General features: G+C 41.5%; 1 pseudogene; it reads right to left on the bottom strand.

Annotated features, from left to right (window-relative positions):
* The window catches only part of LOC134379124 (uncharacterized), a 153272-nt pseudogene that overhangs the window by 82559 nt on the left and 49293 nt on the right, over positions 1 to 21420 (bottom strand).

Genomic DNA, 21420 nt, shown 5'->3' with positions numbered 1-21420 from the left:
GTTGGCACATTAAGGCTGAGTTCGATTGGCACCTGTATTAGTTTGCTAGGGATGCTGTAACAAAGTACCCCAGAAACACAAAGTATTGCGTGCCTTAAACAACAGAAACCTACTGTCTCACAGTTCCGGAGGACAGAAGTCTGCGATCGAGGTGTCAAGAGGGCTGGTTCCTTCTAAGGGCTGTGAGGGGAGGACCTATTCCAGGGCTCTCTCCTTGGCTTGGAGATGGCCTCTCCCTGTATCTTCACCTTGTCTTCCCTCTGTGTGTGTCTGTGTCCAAATGTCCTCTTCTCGTAAGGACACTAGCCATATTGATTAGGGTCCACCACAGTAACTTCAGCTTAACTTGATTCTCTCTGTATAGACGCTATTCCCAAACAAGGTCACATTCTGAAGTACTGGAGGTTAGAACTTGAACATATGAATTTCAGAGGGACACAATTTAACCCATAGTAACAGCCCTTCTTTCATAAAGCTTTCCCTGATCTACTTAGAAAGAATAAAATACTCCCTTTTCTGTGCTCCTGTAGTGTTTTATTCATATGCGTAGAATATCATCATTATACCGTAATATGGGTAATTTTTACATCATAAGCTCACTGAGAGCAAGGTTCATAAATTATCAAGAGGCAGTGTCAGAGAGGTTAAAAATATCTTGACTAATAGTTTGAATTCTGCTTCTACTACTTTCTAGTTATATGACCTTGGGCAAATTACTTAACTTTTTCTGAGCCTATTTTTCCTTGCTGATAAAATGTTTGTAACCTGCCTCAGAAGGATAGTCTGAGAATTAAATAAAATAATACACATAAAGTCCCCAGTTAAAAACCCAGCCACAGCAGGCCCTTGGTAATGGTGGGTGGTGGATGACTGGACTTGATGTCTACAAACCTCGCATAGGCACCAGAACACAACAGCACTCACACATGTTTGCAAAAAACCCTCCAGTTCTATATTTTTCCTGCTTACAAAACATGTCCCCTTGATGTCTTACCGTCATCTCACACTAATACCTAAAACATACCTCATTAATCTCTCTCTCCTGCCCGCTGAACCTGCCACACCTCCATCAGACCTGGATGCTGCCACTGACATCTCTCTCCTTCTCAGGCCCTCTGCTATTCAGCTTCCTTACATTCGAGAGCAAGTTCAACCAATATTCCCAGAGTGGCTGACGGGGCTCAGGCCTCATACCAGCTAATGGGATATCATGATGAATAGGGCTTTTGCAATCAGGGAGCTTAGGCTAGCAGGAAAACCAATAAACCAATATTAAGCATTAAATTAAAAGGAAATGTGCTGAATGAAGAGGAAACCCAGGTGCCACTAGGAGGACCTAGCTGAGCTGAGTAGTCAGAGAGGCATGTGGGGAGGCTTGGAAGAGAGAAGGAACAAGGGAGCAAGATGATCATTTTATCCATTTAGAAAACTCACTCTGGCTGCTCTGGGGGCAGAGAGGGGGCAAGGCTTGTAGGCAGGGAACCCCATGGTCTCTTATGCCCCATATCTTGCTGCAAAGCTTATATTCCACCTGGATCCTTGGTGCCCCTTACTGACAGAGCTAAGTGTGCACTCTCCAGACTCATTTCTATCAGCCGGTGGCAGAAGGTCAAGTGTTCCAGAAGTTTGGAAAATGTCTCCAGGAGCAGCGCTGGAGAATATTGGCCTTATTTCTGTCCTTTGTCTGCTGAATACTTGAGTGCAAGCAGGCCTATCTCCTCCATGAGAAAGGGGTCTCCCATCACTCTAGCTGAAAATAGCTGAAAGAAAGCAAAGTATTTTTTAAAACATAGAAGAAATTTCACGTTTTTTTTTTTTAAAAAGCTGTCAGGGGAGCAAACTCTGGATCCAGATTTCCTGGACTCAGTCCTAGCTCTGCCACTGACAAGCTGTGTGGTTTGGGAAAAATCATTCAGTTCTACTGTCTCTCGGTCTCCTTGTCTGTACAAGGGGGACAAGGACAGTAATGGTACCCATTAGATACGACTAGATAATAGCTACCTAAGAGGGTTGTCGAGAGGGTTGAGTGAGTTAATATATGCAAAACTATTTGCTGTTGTCATTATTATAAATGTTTTGAGTTTAAAAAAAGAATAGAAGTGACACAAACAACCTAAACAGAAATAAAAGTCTCTGATTTTTTAAAAACGATTTTGGTGGCCAATAACAATAGGTTTTTATAAACCCTTTAATTGCAGTTTCAAAATTTCAGAGTATTTTCACATATATTCACTCATTTTTATTTTCACAAGATTGCCATGAAGTAAGCATCACACATACCATTATTCCCCTTTACAAATGAGGGATCACTGAAACTTTCCAAGGTCACACAGCAGCACCAAGTCTGTAGTTTTACAGTATATCAAACTGCCTTTACTGTACTCCTTCACTCAGGGCTGGCCTGGGCCGTTTGTGGAGTAACCACATTGCCTTTTAATGCCCTCCTACCTTGGTGGGCACTGCTGCCCTGACGTCTTTGCCATTCTCTAATGTACTATTCCCAGCAAGGATTCAGTTTGGGAACCCCCATCTGCCTTTCCTGGTTTGGCCCTTCAAGGGTGCATAAGCTTCCTTGTCTATCTGCTTATCTACCAAAGGGCTTGTCTACACAAGGATGCAATTTCTAGGCTCCTAAAGTTTTCCAAAGTGATAACAAAAAGACCTGCTATACAAATTCCTACATGTCTTCTGAGGGCAATACCTCCCCCATTTTCTGACCTAATTCAAAAGATTAATCTGAATATTTGTCAATTCTAGGTCCAAATTGGAACACAGTTCAAAAACAATAATAATTAAAACTGTGTGGTATCAATCAATACCTGTCTAGGATAGACAGGTACCCCAGATATTTACTATAATTTATAAGAGGATTTCAAATACATTTTTAAAATATGGTATTATAACACATTGTGAAAAGAATCCTCAATTGGTGGATTAATGATAAATGACTGGTAATTTGGAGAAAGATAAATGACTGGTAATTTGGAGAAAAATTCAATTTTAACTTATACCTCATATGCCACACACACACACACACACACACACACACACACACACACCACCCAATGAAATATTAAGGGAGTTAAATGTTTTTAAAAGAAAACCAAGCCCTTAAAAATTAGGATAATATAAAACAAATATGAAACATCTGGAGGAAGATTTTTTTTCTGAAAATAGGAGAATAGAAGTAATCACAAAGGAAATGATCAACAGATTTGACTATGAAAATAAGAAGTTTCTACTAAAAAATAGAAAGACAAATGGGGAAAATATTTGCAGTAAATAAGATAGAAAAAGAGGTGAAAGTTTTTATTTAAGAAAAGCTCATGTAAATAGATAGAAATGAGATTAGGATTCCAACAGACAAATAAAGAGAAAAAACAGAAAATTCACAAAAAAATATAGCTAGTAACAAAACATTTGGAAGAATATTTAATTTCAATAAATAGCAAGGAAATGCAAATTAACAGCGTAATGACACCTTTTATGTATATGTGCATATTAACACCTATATTATATGCTTTCACTTAATACTGTACATACAGCAGAACTGGTACTCTTACACATTATTGGTGGCATTGTAAGTTGGCACAACCCTTTTGGAAAGCTATCTGCCAATATGTACCCAAAGATCTAAATTTTCTATCAGCAATTCCACTTCCAAGAATCTATTGAAAGAAATCAATTCAAGATATGGAAAAATCTGTAAGCATAGAGATGTTCCATATAGCATTTTCAGTAATCAAGAAAAATTAGAAACCACTTGAGTGACCATCAATACGAAATGGTTAGAGAAGTGATGATTAATCATTTAACAGAATTATGTGGTCATAAAAGTAAGTATAAAGACTAGTTAATGATATAGAAAAATATGTAATACAATGTTAACCTAGAAAAGTAAAAGATAGCAGTGTCTGAAGAATATAACTGTAAAACACGCATATAAAGGATACTTGAATTCTGAAAAATAAGGATAATGAATGTATTTGAATGATTATATTTAGGTTAAATTTTCTTCTTTCCTCTTTTGCTAAAATTCTCTGTAATTTTATATTACGTCTATCAATTTAAAATAAAATAGAATTTTAGTTTGAGCAGGAGGAGATAGGCAACCAAGCAAGACCCATGGGGCAGATATTTTTTGGCAGCTAGGGCCCTAGAAAGTTCCTCGGTCACACAGCAAGTAACCACACAGAGTAAGGTCAAATTGGAAACCCAGGCTCAATTTTGATAGCCTTAACAGAAAAAGAAAAGGATTAAAATCTAACTACCAGCACCATACAAATCATTAGGCCACAGTTTGAACCACTGAGCATTGGAGCTAGAAGGGGCTTCATAGATCACCAAGCTCACCTTCACCCACTTCCCCCCAGAAACACAAACTTAACTTTACAAAGAAGGAAAGGGAGACTCAGAGAGGCTAAGACACTTGCTCTGAGTCATACAGCAAATTAATTTCAGGGCTGTACTTGAATCCAGGTCCCTGACTCCTTACTCGGTGTTCTCTCTCCTCCACCAGATCTTGACTCAAGACAAAAAGCAAATTTTAGGGAGAGTCTTAATGGAAAGAAAGTATATAATTTTTAATTAAGAATATATGTTGTTAAAATATAAATAATAAATCAGAAAACATTTTCCACATACCTATGTACATTCCCCTTTCAGTTGTAATTGTAGCAGCATCCTTATAAACTAGAAACTTTGACCCCCAAAAAATCACATAAAAATGTTGGCAAGGCCTATGACTATGATCTGTTTCTGGTCAAATAAGAGGGAATAGAGCCAAACAGAAAAACAAAGCTAACCAGTAACATCTGGAAGGAAGCATTGTCTTTGCCAAGGACCCAACTACCCCCTTCAGAAAGTACCTCCATTATTTGGAGCTCTGTGCAGTACCAGGCCTCAGGCTTGGTTGGGGTGAGCTGCAGGTCCAGGGCCAGCTCCAGGACATGCTGCTGCAGCAAGGCAAGGCCGCTGGCTGATGCAGGTCTGCAGGTGTGGTGGGCCTCCTGGAGGAGATGCTCCAGGACTTTGGGAATGAGCACTGCCAGGCCAAGGGAAGGGCAGAACTCCAGCAGATAAACACTTTTCAAAGCTGGGCTTCAAAAAGAGAAACAATGAATGACAATTTTATACAGTGAAGAACTTAATCTGTTTCCAAAAATATTTGAATTTTACATTTGTAAAGGCCAATAAAACAGCTCCTATAGGTCCAGAGCATTATAAAAAAAAAAACAACTGGAAGCTATGAGAGACCTCAGAGGCCAGGTCCAGGGAACCCAGTGGGTTATATGACATGGTCCTCACTTTAAGGTGAACCCTTCTAAAACTGAAAGACATAGGCTTATATTCTAAAGCCCAATAAGAATAAGATTAAAACCGTACATGGCAAAATTGTCAACATTTCAGTAATCAATATTTAGCTAAATATCTGAAAACAAAATAACTTAAAAGTGACAAAAAAAACCCCAAATAATTTCCATGGTTACTAGCTTCTATTTTTCATCTGAATTTGTATCTCTTTTTCTCCAAAATGTTAATGGGCAATATTTTTAAATTCTGTAAACAACTGCTGGGATCATGCATATTTGCTGTAAGAAGGTTATATTTTATCAATGGATAAGGCCAGAAACAATAAAATGCTCTTCTGTGTGCTATTCCTTTAGTGATAAAGGACATGGCACAAGTCAAAGGTCCTTCTAATACTTACACAAAACTCAAGAACATAAAGATTTTCCTTTAAGTTTATGCAAATGGGATTCTTCTTAGTCCTGGATTTTAAAAACTACAGCCCAAAGTCTGGAAAGGAATCTCACAAAGCAAATAACATTTGTTCTTGAGACTATTCTGACAGGTTTTAGTATCCATATAGCCTGTTCTGCCAAAAAACATTTCCTGAATAGTAGATTCTTGCCATAGCAAGCTGCACACACACAGCTGGTGTCTCAAGTTTATTATTACAATGAAGAAATCAGTCCTGAGAAAGGTCTACGGAGAAAAGGCAGAGTTTTGTGCCTATAACTCCCAGGACTCTTTCTTGAGAAATGAGGACAGAATCTCAGCTATCAGCTCCCACAGCACCCTGCCTGTCCCCAAGATCATAAAATAACCCATTAGGGCAATTTCTTATGTAAAGCCTGCCTTTAATGCTGGACTGTATACCTCACATGAGCACAGGGCCATGCCGGTGTAGTTCACATCTGTGTTCCTAGCACAGTGCCTGGTACATGTAGGTGCTGAACAAATATTTGTTGGATATTGAAAGGAGCTAGACAATTTCTCCACCCATTTGGAGGCAATAGAGAGAGTGTGAACTAGAGCCTGAGACTGACTTGTCACCTGCTTCCCATTCCCTGTGATCTCAAAAGCTGGAAGGGAATGAGGAGTGGGGGAGTGGAGATGGGAGGCTGCCATGTTCTATGTCAAGGGGGTGACAAAGAATGTATCCTCTCTGAGTGGTCTCAGAATTTAACCCTGATCCTTAAAGAGGCGGGAGTCACAAGACAAGTCTGCAGAAACCGCTTTAGTGACACTTGCTAGAATAAAGAAATTCCTTTTTGAGAAATTTTGAAGCATAACCAAGTTTTGCATATGTGGGCTTGTGTGCTGATTAAACCCTACCACAACATTTCAAAAGCAACTACTTATTTTTCCCCGAGGACTTTTCAAAGAAATGACAATTCTGCACCCAGTGGCATAAGTTTAAATTCTAGCCTCCTATTCTTTATTATTTAAAAAGCAAACAGATATTTAATATATGAGGGAATCCTTGCTTTATGGCTTTTACACCTACTTCACTCATCTCCCCAAATACCTGAGAGGTTCTTTATAGAGTAGTATTTAGATTTAACACTATACCCTTAATTAATCTAGAAGATTAAGTGTGAAATGTCTAAAGACAACACCAACTTACCAGCTATTGCTAATGGAAATATGTTGTTTGCAAATTATATTAAGAGGAAGTCCAGATTTATTGCTATCATCTACTCGCCAAAGCAATTGCAAACGATCTACTCGCCAAAGCCTCTGGACATACTCCCGCTGACACTCTTTCTAAAAATGTAGCATAAATGTTAAAATTAGGAAAGTTAAACTTTGCCATGGACGTGAGTTATGAGCCTTGACATCAGAAGGATCTCATCTCTTTGCGTCTCTTCATTTGACTAATTTTTACCCAGACATTGTTATGAAGACTCATTTGCAATGAGACACATTGCTGTCTCAGTCTGAGCCAGTCAGCCAAGGAGAGAAAAGGCAACCAACTTCAGACAATTTTAAGAGGCAAAAGCAAACTTCTTTCTGTTAATAATTCACTACATGGAAAAGATTGCAACAAGGTTGCAATGGTTCCTGGTCTCCTGCTTGCTTCATGTCATTAGCTTTTCCCTAGAGGGCATACAATGTGATCTGTTCTTTCAGTGTCCTTAAAGTAGTCACACACACACAAAAAAAATTTAAATAAACACAGCTTTATACATTAATGTCTTGAAAAGATGTATCATTAGTTTTTCTTCCACTACTGATAAACTCTGCGATCTAATGAAAACTGAGGTCACCAATTCCTTGTGGACCATTAACTACAGTTAGAGTTGGAAACCTCCCTCTAAGACCCTAGTTATGCTTGGAATTCAACAATGCAAATGAGCTTACAAATAAACATGCTGTACATGCTGCCCTAGAAAACCCAGATTCCAGACCTACAGTAAAAGGAAAACACTATGTTCATTCCTGGCCCAGGTTCTTCATCTGCTTCTAAGAATTAATATGTAAAAGCCCACTGCCCTCACCTGCTGGTTGAGGATGCCCCTCACCAGCTGCAGGTGAAGCCTCAGGCAGGTGCATTCATCTCAGGAGGCCTTAATGAAATCAGGGTGGCCAAGATCAAGCCTCGGGCACCGGTGCATGATACCCATCATCACTTGTGCTAAAGCGAACCTCCTCTCTGGTTCCAACATGTGCCGGCAGGCTTCGAAGTAACTGTCAAGAAGCTGAAAATAAGTTTGATAGTCAGAGAACAGCAGAGGCAGTCTGAGGGCCTAGCAGAGAGAGGGGAGGACCCACCATGGTGCAGGCAGATGCAGCACCAGTACAACTCAGTGCAGTTAGGCAACCCAAAGACCAAGTTCAGGAGGACGAGGGGAAGAACTCATGCTTTGGAGGCAGAAGTGGACTTGAGTCTGAACTGCTTCCTCCATGCTCTCTTCCCCTGCTCTCCATAAATAAAAGGGGGGTTATATAATTAATAACATAATGTGTAATAATTATTAGCTCTCATGAGACAACACATTCAAGGCACTTCACCAAATGTATTTATCTCCAACATCTTTCTCCAAGGATCCACTCTCCCTCCTCCATTTTATTCCATCACCAAAGCTAGGCAAGCGGCCTCCTCCTGTTTTCTGCATTTTCAGCCCCATTTCTGACCCCTCCACTTTAATAGTTTGCCCAAATTTCACCTACATAAAAATAACGAGGATGGTAGAATGGAAGGCTTAGTGTGAAAGTGCCCCTGAAATACAAAGTGATTTATCCCGGACTGGACTCCTCTAGGAAGAGCCTGTAAAAAGAATTCTCAAAGGCATTGAGTGTGCAAAACCCCAGTGGAGCTTCTGATTTAGTGGAATTCACAAGCCTTTTCTAAAAACTGAAGAAGGCTTCCAGACACTAACTGTTGAAGAGGGTTCTTAGCGTGGGAGTTCAGAAAGAGATGCCTCTTTATTTTGCTTTTACGGTTGTCTGTGAGCGTAAGGAATTTCTGTTCTGTGTGTAAATTCTATTTGTGTGTGACTAGTCATGGGGCTAGTCAGAAAAAGCTCTTCAGAATCACTGAGTTGGAATCCCCCACTGGTACCCTAAGGTAAGATAAGTAGCTCTGATCAATGTAATTACTGTTTACAGTGGGTAAGACCTTTATAGACCTTAAACACTTTCTTTCGGAAACCCCATTCCACATCTTGTCAAATATATTAAAATGCATTAATGTATCGAATCAAATTTTTTCTGTAAAAATGTTAAACGATATTTATAGTTTTGCTTTTCAAATTATTCATCCATGGGCAACACATTTACTTAAAGATTGGCTGATTTCTGGTCAATCTTTGTATATACTTCGGGATAATACTTTGTATATACTTTCTCACTTAATAAGTGAGAAAATCTGATCTATAAATTGTTTTCAAATGTCATAAAACGTTTTTAAGTGGTCAGTTAAAGTTTTTAATTTTATAGACATGTAATTAAGCATTTATTGACACATTTTGAATTTTTTTTCATATTTTAGAATAATGAATTTTTTTTTTAAGTCTCAAACATTTTCAGTAGTTTCTGAAATGCTCTTAAGTACTAAGCACCTGGTCCATATGTCCTGATGGATATATAAGTCCTGAGGAAATCTGAACTTTTACTCCCCCTGGTCCCACAACTGAAGTAACGCCTTTCTCTCTGCTGTTCTAATCCAACACATCCTCCCTGACTTTTTGCCCAGGAAGTCACTCCCCAAAGAGTCTCCTCTGACTAGTTCTCCTTGTGGAGGTTTCATTCATTCTGAAAGGCCTCAGCACACTCACCCAGTGTGTGACGGAATTTAATTGGTAGCAAGAAATGAATTGCTGAAGCTGCAATTTCTCCCAACGTGACAGCCTAGCATACTTTCAGACGCATTAAAGAAAGTATGTTTTGTTTCCTGGGGTGCCGATCTTCCTGGGAGCTGAAGGCCTCTTCTTAACAAACTAAGGAATTTCCTAAAAGGAGAAAAATAGCCTCTCTCATTGGGTGAAGAGTCCATGGCTAAGAATGCAAAGTCAGAAAGGTGTTAAATACCACTTGAACACAGCAGCAGGACGAAGATAAAGGCAATGAGGATAATGTTAAATCAAAGTAAATTTGGCCTGAGGATGCCTCCTGCTCCAGTCTTTACATGAGAAACTGCAAGGTAACTTAGTATATAAACTAACTGAGAGTCTAACTTAGGAGAATGCTTCTGTGGCAAAGAGCTGAGTCTCAGCCAATCACAGCAGCCCAGCTTCAGTCAATCACAGGCAGTGAATTGTTCAAACTATTTTCAAACAAGGCAAAGGCCGAGCTGTCACCAGCTGAGCTGTCACCAGCTGAGCTGTCTTTTCTGTACTTCACTTCCCTTTTTCTGTTCATAAACATTGTCCTGCCATGTTGCAGCCCCAGAGTCCTTTGAACCTTTTCTGATTCTGAGGGCTACCAAATTCAAGAATCATTCTTTCCTCAATTAAACTCTGCTAAATTTAACTTGTCTAAAGTTTTTTCTTTTAACTATGTGGACAACACATTAAAGGAATACCAGTCTTTTGGAACCTGAGTTGCTTACTGCAGCAGACAGAATTCATCAGGGCACACAGCAGGCAGAGCACCAAGGCCAATGCTATTTGAATCAGCAGTTCTTAACCTATGTCGTGCCAAGCTTTGACAAAGTCTAGTGACACTTAAGAACCCCTTTTCAGAATAATGTTTTTAAATTCCTAAAATAAATGATGCGGGATTCTAAAGGAAATATATTATATTGAAATTAGTTGTAAAAGTATAAACAAACCGAGATTTATAGTAATAAATATGCTTCATTATTAATATAGTAAATGACAAGGATTAACAGGGGGTCTAATAACTACTGATCATTTTAAAGGAGCTATGAGTGCCAATGATATTTAGAGCCATCTGCAATAACTGTAGTGTGATATGAAAATATTTGCAATTGTCAAATGATGACAAAGTCACAGGTATTGCAAATACTACTGTCTTTGTTGCCAATATGCATATATAAAGGAAATGCTAGATTTCATTTAAGGTTAGCGAAACTAAAGATGTCATTTTTCCCCCATCCAAGTTCACAGACACCCTGAATTCTACCCTCAGATCTATGGGGATCTGTAAACCCTGGGTTGAAAACCCCTGCTCTAGAGGCTGTGTAGAGGATAGATTGACTTGGTAAGGAACCCTGAGCTAAGCAGTTTGACTACAGTGGAGCTGGAGCACATGGCCCTTCTCTGTGAAGGGAGTGCCAGATGATTATGGTAAAAAAGACCATTTTTTTTCCTGGATGTTTGTTTTGTAACTCTTCTTCCTCTCCACCTGGTAGACAAGGTAAGGCGAGGTTTAAGGCTATTACATCAGCCATTAGGCCACACCCAGGAGTGTCTGGGTCTTGCCAGTCATGGCTCCTGTGGTTCCCAAATGATGGGGATTAGAGTATGCCACTCCAAATATGCTACGTTAGCATAAGGATTAATTTGAGCTGAAGGCAATTAAGAAAGAGCAGATGCAGGAAAAGCTCTCTGTCTAAAAGCAGGCATAAATTTCCCTCTATGAAGATAACCCAAACTTCTATTTGTGAAGGTATAGAGCTAGGGCTAGATCTGGAGCTCACAGACCCCTCAAGCCTGTTGTCCAGACTGGGTCACAAACACTTTACACATAGGTCTACAAGTTAGGTGACCGGGAAAAAGGTCCTTGGAGTTTTGTTGAAGAAAGAGTAGTCTTTATTTCTGCACACACACGTCTAGGAGCTAGGCAGTCCAAAGAGAAACTCAGAAACTCAACTGCTATTGCCAAAGTCCAAAGAAAAACTGAGCAGCTGCCAGCAAAGTAAACATGTTTTCTTTTTAGATGCGAGCTCTCTGCCAGCCAGCAGTTCACGGTGGCTGCTCCACACAACTCTAGAACACAAGAATAGCAACAAAACTAAAAAGATACATTGGTGCGCATGTGCACTAACTCCACCCCCCCACACACACACGCAATTTGTTTACAAAGAATGTGCTGCACCACACCCAACCAGACCTGAGGTGAGGGGGCCTGATTAAACTATTCTATTTTCCCAACAATCCACCCCTTCAGGGTCCCTCACAGTATAATCTGCACATTCAGAATCTTCCATGATGTTCCCTTAGTGAGGATAAATGACTCTTACTTTCATATAACCTATTGTCTGCTCAGTATGCCTTAAGGCTTGTCTTTAAGGCTTGTAGTTCTGTCCTTTTAACTATTAGCCACATATGTCTGGCTGGTAGTCATCATTGGTGTGATTTTCCATGCAAATCCTGTAGTTATACTGATGGGCAATTCAATGCACATTAAGTAGGCTGACACACCAATCATGCAACTCAGGTGCAGTGCCTGCAGCCAGAACACTATGGGTGAAAAGACAGAAGGGTTATTGGTAACAATAGGAGAAATTCTCTCTCATCTGGTAAGATACACATCAGTTTGCCATCCTGAGAAAGGATGGTTGCAGGAATAGGTATCTTACCTGGTTTATGATACCATACTTTATCTGCTAACACTGCTGGATCTGTAGGTTCTACAAGTAACAATATAGGTGTGGAATATACTAAAAAGCATATGTACTTCACAGGGCCTGCTTTTCCAAAGCCTTGCAGTTTCAAATATTGACCTTGCAGAGGACTGGAAATTTCCCTCAAGCTGTAAGTCTCTGTTGCAAGCCAAGGATTGTGGCACAGCAGGTTGCTGGCTCAAAGACAGACTAGTACTGATTGTTATGTAAAGATACTGAGAAATTGCTGTTAAGAAGGAATGTTTGCTAAGATCAAACTGTTGTTGATAGGACCACTTAATTGTCCACTGGAATGTCATCTGGCTTGTTTCACTGAAAGTTACCAGCCTATATTGTTAAACTATAACCCCACCTTTGTTCTCTTCCTGTAACTTCCTGGTCTGGAAAATAAATGCAGGAAGAGAACCCCAATTTGGCGTTAATCTCCCAAATGGAAGGGTTGGCTCTCGCTTGAGCGTTCCCAGGGAAGTTAGCCACTTCAGGGCCTCTCACTGCTCAGAAGAGATGGGCTTTGAGTAATCCTTTGCATCTCTGTCACCCAGGGGAAGTGGGGTGACAAATCCGTGGGGGGTAAAGCAACACAAAGCAACATATAGGGGAACTCATAATTGGCCATAATGATAATACAAATGTTCCCTTTAGAATAGAGAGCTTATCTGTTCCAGACCACGAGGAGGCCAGGTACTTGTCACCCAAGGTGAAACTTGGAAGCCTTCCTCTAATCCTTTTCCCCAAAGCCCTATTAAACTTACCCAGCGTATGTGGGGGGCTTTTATTCTCCAAGGCCATTCCCATTGTACTGTCTGTCCCTGTTGCAAACAGGTTGGGGCCGATAAGAGAATATTTCCATTTTTGCCATATCCTGGCTTCAATAGCTTATCTTTAGTAGTGATTAGTGATTTGCAGCTGTATCGGTGCTGCAGCCCTATGCAACAGAGCTTCCACTGGAGAGGGCCCACCCTTGCGAGGTCTCTTATTTAGAATTCTGACTGTCAGCTGTAACCGCCGTGTCCACCCCTTCAGGGATGGAGGTTGGGTAGATAGTCTTAGTCCCTTTTTTAAAAGACCATTGTACCATTCAATCATTCCTTCTGCCTGGGGATGATATGGCACATGTAACTTCCACTGAATAAACAACTGGCAGGCCCACATCCGAACTCCATGTCCAGTAAAGTGGGTTCCATTATCACTCTCTATGACTACAGGCTGGCCATACTTGGCAGTAAGGCTATTCAATGCCTTCACAGTGTTTACCTGGTCTGGGGCCTTACAAGGCCATACAAACAGAAGACCAGTAGCCGTATTAACAGCAGTGAAGATGTATCTGAAATTCTCTGACCTTGGCAGTGGTCTGACAAAGTCCACTTGCCATCGAGTTAGGGGCACCCTTCCTTGAGTTATTTGCCCATCTGTGTGGGGCACCCACCAGGGGAGTGGACTCTCTTGAGCACATACTGGACAAGCATGACAGGGATTCACTACATCTTCCCATTTTATAGGCAAGGCCCATCTTTGAGCCGCCATCCACATGGTTTTGCTGCCAGCATGCTGCATTTGTCGTCGTAACCACTGGCCTACATCAGTAGCTGGGGTTCTCTCCAGCCATCTTACCTTAGCCAAGGCATCGGCTTCATCATTTCCTGGACTGGCCAAGGGGAAGTGTCCTGTGACATAGAAAAGAGTTACTTCTTTCTCATGTCCCAATTCCCGTAACTCTTGCCTCATGGCTTGTCCCCACATGGGTCAGTGGCCTACCATCCACCATGGATACTTCCAAGTAGAAATCCAAAGGGTTAAACCTTTGTACAAAGCCCAGCTTTCAGTACAGACGGTTAATGGCCCAGGCTCATTTTTTATCACCATCCATACTGCTCTCAATTCAGACCGTTGACTGCTTTGCCCTGTGCCATTTTCATACCACATGGTACCTGTTAAGGGCTGGACAGCAACAGCTGTCCATGATGCTGAAGGATCCATGCTAGAGCCATCTGTATACCAAGCTTGCTCTGTGATAGGTCCCTGTCCCTCATGGAAAGGTGTAGCCTCCACCTCCATGGGTAAGGGTTGTGCCAAAGTTTCCTCTACGACCTCTACTGGGCCTAGCACAGTTTGCAACTCTTTGGACAGATGACTCATTGACACAGTGCTCCTTTGTTCTATATATGCTCCCCATTTAGACAAAGTGGGAGTCTGAGCCACACCCATTTTAGGGTTGGTTGCCCATGTGCGCAGCCAACCTGTTATGGGGTATGTCGTCCTTACTAGAACTTTGGCAGTTCCTGTGAAAGCTTCAGTGGCTATCAAGGCAGAATACACAGCTGCTAACTGCTTTCTTATTAGGGTGTAGTGCACTTCAGCGCCCTTCCAGAGCTGAGACCAGAATCCTACAGGTGTGCGGAATCGATCTTGTCTCTGCTGCAAACCCCATCCTAACCCCTCCTGTGTTATATGTACGTCTAACTCAAAAGGCTTAGTGCGATTGGCCACTTGTAAAGCCTGTACTTGCTATACTGCCCTTTTTGTAGCCCGGTAAGCCTGTTCTACTTCCCCAGTCCAATCCCAGAGGGCTCCTTTCTTTGTTAATGCATACAGTGGGCATGCCATTTGGGCCATATGGGGTACAAAAGCTCTCCAATACCCCAAAAGTCCCAAATATGTCTATAGTTGAGCTACAGTTGTGGGTCGAGGGTATGCCTGTATCTTGTCTATAATAGCTTCTGGGATGACCCTCATCTTACCCGACCAGACCACTGCCAGGAATTTGACTGACAGCCCAGGTCCTTGCACTTTGGCTGTGTTCATGGCCCACCCACATTGTTCCAAATGACTTAGCAGCATTGGAGCTGCCTGGGTTAAATCTGTGAGAGAATCAGAGGTTAGGAACACGTCATCAATGTAGTGAAACATTGTAACTTTGCTGGGCCTAGTCCACTTGGCTAGGTCCTCAGACACCAAACCATGACAGACAGTTGGGCTATGCAGACAAGCTTGGGGTGATACTTGAAAGGTCCACTGTCTTCCTTCCCACATGAAGGCAAACTGGTCTTGGTGATCAGCCAAGATTGGAATAGAGAATAAAGCATTTGCAAGGTCCAATACATAATGATAAGTCCTCAGCTGAGTCGTCATCAAGTCATGAACTGAAGACACAGCTGCATGCAAAGGAGGCACTACTTTGTTGAGTTCTCGATAATCTACAATCATTCTCCAGGTACCATCAGGCTTTTTCACTGGCCATACCAGAGCATTAAATGGGCTATGAGCCAGACAAATAATGCCGACTTTCTCTAACTCCAATATAGTGGCACTTATCTCTGCATGTCCTCCTGGTAGGTGATACTGCTTTACATTAACTACACGTCTTGGCTTGGGTAACACCTGCGGGTCATGTTTAGCATATCCTCATAACACAGGCTTTACTGTCCGTATTCGCAGCCAAAACTCTCCAACTGTTGTTTGCAGGTGCAAACCGTAAAGTACATCCATACCCAAGATGCATTCAGCTACGGGGGATATATATACAATATATACACGAGGAGGTACTCTTCCTATGCCCAATGGCAATGACACAGCCTTGATCTCAGTAGTACGTCCTCCATAGCCATCTATATGAACTGTGGCCCCTGAAAACTTATCTGAATTGCCATATATCAGGCTACATTCTGCACCCATCTCCACCAATGCCAAAACATGCTGCACATTTGTCCTCGACCAATATATTGCCAATTCAACATGAGGCCTCTGGTCCTCGCCTCCCCCCAAAAGATGAGCACCTTGGCCTGCTCTCAAGTCAAAATGGAACAGTTCATCTGCCTCTTCAGGAGCAACCAAAAAATCTTTTAAATCCACCAAGTGTACCTTACTACCTGTTTCCGGACATTTGGTAAAATGCTGTTCAGGGCTCAATTGCTACCACAAAGCAAACAGGACTGCATTTGGCTGCTGGTCAATTTTCTTTTTATCAACCCTTGCTGCAAGCAAGCCAAGCCACATCTGCTTATGGCTAGTCTTGCTTGGTCCCTTTGGGATAAAATCCCAAGTATTTCTTGGGGGTTTGGTCCTAGCCACCTTTTGGACCCCTTTTGCTTGTCTTCTATCCTCTACTTCACCCAAGCTGGCTATCATGGTCATTACCTCATATATAGGATGACCAATGTATGGGGCCAGTATGGCTATCAGTGACCCAAAGGACATTGACGGGGCATTCTGCAGCACTATGTCTCTAATGCTGCCTATAAAATTTTCATCATCCGGACCACGAGTGTTCGCATTAAACATGGGCTGCCTCATCCCCAGCTCCCAAATGATTTGAACCAACTCAGCATATGTTTGCCATTTACTAACAATCTCAGGCAGTTCTCCAGCATTTGCCCACACAGTTCAGGCAGCTGCATTCACCCATTCTGTAAAGGAGTGATTACCTGACCCTTGTGCATATCTGCAGCTATTCTGCAGCTGCTACCTCAGGGATGGGTGCATGGTAATGGAGGCCAATTTCTCCATCTCCTCACCAGAGCACATCACACTATCCAACCCTAGGTCCCACAGCCGTAACAGCCAAGCAGCAGGGTCTACCCATGTTTCTGCCTGAACTGTCTTCCCAAGTCAACTAATTCAACCTGGGTATACAGGACATAGTTAGTAAATTGGGTCACCTGTAGATCACCCACTGGTTGTCCACCTGGTCCCACAGGATGCTCGTGCTTCATTTTCTGATGCACAACAGGTCATGCCTGGAGATACACAGTCTCACCCAACTCACCACTGGGTAGGTCGTCTTCCCTGGTGTGAGAAGCAGGGATGACCAGTCGCTGCACATTATCCTCCAGGACAATCATCTGCGCTTCCAACAACTCTGCTCTCTTCTTCAAATCTCGATCAGTTTGCAGCATAGAGAGCAGTAGCCAGGCTCTGGTCAGCAGAAAAGTGGCCACCAGGCACCACATGCTCAAGGACAGCCACATTTCCTCCCCTTCCCAAGGGGTTTTCCACTGTAGTGCTTGGTCTATGCTGACTTGCAGTGCACTGAGCAGCAACCAGATCCCAGTCAACAAGAAGGTGGCCACAGGCAGAGCGTATTCAAAAGTAGCCACATTTCCTCCTTCTTCCAAGGGCTTTTAGCTCCTGTACCTGCTCCGAATCCTGTCACAGACTATGCCAATTGTCGAGCTCTTTTACCTGCCCATAATCCTGCTACAACTACACCAATTGTAGAGCTAGGGCTGGGTCTGGAGCTCACAGACCCCTCAAGCCTGTTGTCCAGACTGGGTCTCAAACCGTTCATATGCAGGTCTGTGAGCTAAGTAACCAGAAAAAAGGTCCTTGGAGCTTTTGTTGAAGAAAGAGTAGTCTTTATTTCTGCACACACATGTCTAGGAGCTAGGCAGTCCAAAGAGAAACTCAGAAACTCAACTGCTACTGCCAAAGTCCAAAGAAAAACTGAGCAGCTGCCAGCAAAGTAAACATGCTCTCTTTTTTGATGCGAGCTCTCTGCCAGCCATCAGTTCATGGCAGCTGCTCCACACAACTCTAGAACACAAGAATAGCAACAAAACTAAAAAGATACATTGGCGCGCATGTGCACTAACTCCACCCATGCACACACAAAAATTTGTTTACAAAGAATGTGCTGCACCACACCCAACCAGACCTGAAGTGAGGGGGGGCCTGATTAAACTATTCTTTTTTTTTTTTTTTTTTTTTAGATTTGTCATCCAACTTTAATAACGAAGTTTTCCCATAAAAATTTTCCATTTCTTTTTTTACTACTAACTGAATGATTTTTTTTTTTTTAATTTTATTTTGTCGATATACATTGTGGCTGATTATTGCTGATTAAACTATTCTATTTTCCCGACAGAAGATGTCTTCCTCTCCTATAGCAGGAAGAGGAAGATGAATCTTAATCACAGGAGACAACTCTTATCAGTGGAGAAGATACCATTTTGAGTCTGCATAACAAGCCTTCCTAAATAACCTTTATCTTCCATTCGTTTCTTCATATATTCGCCTTCCCACAATTTACCATTCTTAGAAGCCCACTCCTCTTTCCTTTTTCTAGTTACTTTTCCACAATTTATTACTCTTTTTAAAATGGTATATAAGCCCCTGGGTCTAACTGCTTTTTGGGTCTTCTATGAAAATCTCCATATACATACACAATAAATTCTTTCTCCTGTTAATTTGCCTTTTGTCAGTTTAATTTTCAGGGCTCAGGCACTGAATCTAAGAAAGTTTTTCCTCCTCTATACAAGAGTTTTGAATAGCACACTAGGAATAAAATACTTTATTAAGAGATGCTCAGTGTTGTAGAGCCAATGCTAAGGCTCAAGGAGGGAGAGCCCAGGGCATTTGACATCCCACTCAGTTTTGTGGGATGCCTTTTTGGGAAACATTGGTCTAAGGGACCCTGGATCAACCTTAGTATAAAAAGGAAATCACCAAATGAGGCTAAAAGCTAAGGCCACAGAAGGTGCTCCACAAGTTAGAAACACACTCATCACTAGTGTGAAGTGAAGGAAGTGGTTATCCCCCGGCCTTTAAGTGAGCTCCAGAGAAAATGAAGCCAGCAGGGTGATTTAAATCTCCTTGTTCAATCCACCGAGCTCTGCTCTAGAATCACATTTATTTATTAAATCACAAAAGATAAAACAGAAAAGGAGAAATGACTAGATGGAGTAAGAATGGTGTCACTTAGTAGCCCCAAGGGAAGATTAAGATAGAAACAATTACTTCCCTAATTCATTCTGGACTAACTTGAACCTCTTTGGCTGGACCAGGGCAATCTCAGGAGCTGATTTATAGTGTTTATACCTCCTTGACCTGTTTTTGCACAAAGAGCCCAGTTGTTAGGTTATTTGGCAGGAGAAGTTCATGGGTAGTTGTAGGGGAGGGTTCTGGCTGGTGATTCCAGTCGCTGAAACCAGATGGCAGAAGCCCAGGCTGAATCGCCATACCCATTATCATGGTTGATAGTATGGTCAGATTTAGCAAATAAAAAAATAGGACATCCAGTCAAATTAGAATTTCAGATAAGTAGCAAACCCTTTTTTTTGTACAAGTATGTCCCAAATATTGCAATAGTTTATCTGAAGGAAAATGGATAAAGCATTTTCAAGTTTGGGGCTCAACCTTGAGAAGTTCTCAGATGGCCCATTACATAATTTTATTAATGAATTCTTTCCCAACAGGGGTGGGATCGTGATCTTTCTGCCTCACAGGTTCTGTTTATTATCTGTTTGCCAACTGGCCCATTTCCATTTAAACTCTGTGGCTGGAATTTGTCTAAGAAGTCTTCCCAGTCTGTCAAATGTCACCTGTGTGTGTCAAGGGCCAACTCCCAGGCAAAATAATGTATGGTACCCACTGACAGCAGGCTTCAAACACTGGAGAAAATAGGAAAATAGACAAAATGAATAATTTCAAACCTTACTGTGTTTATGTTATTTTCACCTCAAACATTTTTAATTTCTGGGGTTAAAAAAACTTCTGAAAATAGTATTTTAGGTGAAACTAAAGTGCAAAACAGAAAATCAATGCTAGACACAACTGTCACAGACTTTTTTGTTCGTTTTGGTTTTTCAAAGAAATAATACATGAAAAAAATTTTAGTGCTCTATACATTAATTCAAATTACCCTGTAAATATGGCCTTTGGTGCCCATAGAAAGAATCAGCAGATGGCACAGCATCACTTAAGAGCTGGTGCAGTTGATATCTGGCTTCTCCAAGACTCCCTTAATCCACCTAAATTCATACCAGCTCTAATTTTATAAGCCTTCATACATAATATGGTTATTTTAAGGATTTAAAAGAACCCAATGCATTCAAGCAATTCTTAACTCAAATAATACCAATGTATGTAGCAATCAAAAACAGCTGAAAAACTTGGCAGTAGAATCAGCACTGGGGGAAATCAATTGTACTTTAGACAGAAAATCTGGATTATCCATTAAAAATAGGCTCTTTTGACAGAATTTCTGACTTAGAAGGCCATATTTTACAGTTTGGGCACAAATATTTCAGTTTTCGGTAAAGAGTTTATTCAAAGGATAGAAAAGAAGGAGCTATTTTCAATGATTGTTTTAAATTAAAATAGGTTGATTTACAGTAGGAGGAACTAGTGGACAGCCCTGATAGTTTAGCTCAGAATGAACTGTAGGCCACAGTGCGGAGAAATTGGTTTCTCAGTCCTCTCTGCCCTTCTGTTTTTCTATTGCCCTGAGTCCTGCCTGGGCCGTCCACGAGAGGCCTAGAGGCATTGAAAAGAAAGGTGGAGAGGGAGAGAGTCAGAAAAGGGGGACTGTTTAAAATTCATGCCTAGACCAATAAGCTTGTCGAGTTTAGTGATTCTGTCTTATTTATACCTAATATTAGCCTTCCTAATTACAACTGTAAGAATCTAAATCTCTCATTTACTCAGTTGATCAAAGTAAGGTTCTGATTGGCACCTCAGTGTTGCAGACAAACCATGTAGAGGCCAGTTATCTTTGAAAAGAACTTTTTTTCAAAGCCCAAGGCTTGCACCCTTTAAAGCCCAGCCAGGTGCTTTCAAAAAATCAGATGACCTACATCTCCATGAGTAACAGACCAGAGAGCAGATAAAATGGTAAACCATCTATTCTAGAAAAACAATTCAAAGAAAACATTTCCAGGGCCGGCCCGTGGCTCACTTGGGAGAGTGCGGTGCTGATAACACCAAGACCACGGGTTTGGATTCCTATATAGGGATGGCCGGTTAGTCCACTGGCTGAGCGTGGTGCTGACAACACCAAATCAAGGGTTAAGATCCCCTTACTGGTCATCTTTAAAAAAAACAAAACAGCAAAGAAAACATTTCCACTTCCCCATCCTCTGACCACATCATAGTGCACTGTAATCTGGCTTCCACCACCACAAATGTTCTGAAAGAGTCCTACAAAGTTGCCAGTGACCACCTGAGTGCTGACCCCTCTGCCTGGTTTTTAGGAGTCATCTTTCTTGATGTTTACTGCATGCATTCCACACTAGTAATCACCCTCTCCTAATTAAAACTCTTTTTCATTGGCTCTCACAATATTATTTCTTCCTTATTTTTCTCTAGTCTATTTGGCCACTCCTTCT

This window comes from Cynocephalus volans, chromosome 5 (assembly GCF_027409185.1).
Source record: "Cynocephalus volans isolate mCynVol1 chromosome 5, mCynVol1.pri, whole genome shotgun sequence".
Classification (NCBI taxonomy): domain Eukaryota; kingdom Metazoa; phylum Chordata; class Mammalia; order Dermoptera; family Cynocephalidae; genus Cynocephalus; species Cynocephalus volans.
Note: the sequence above shows the minus strand (reverse complement) of the source record. Positions and strands in the feature narration are given on the sequence as shown.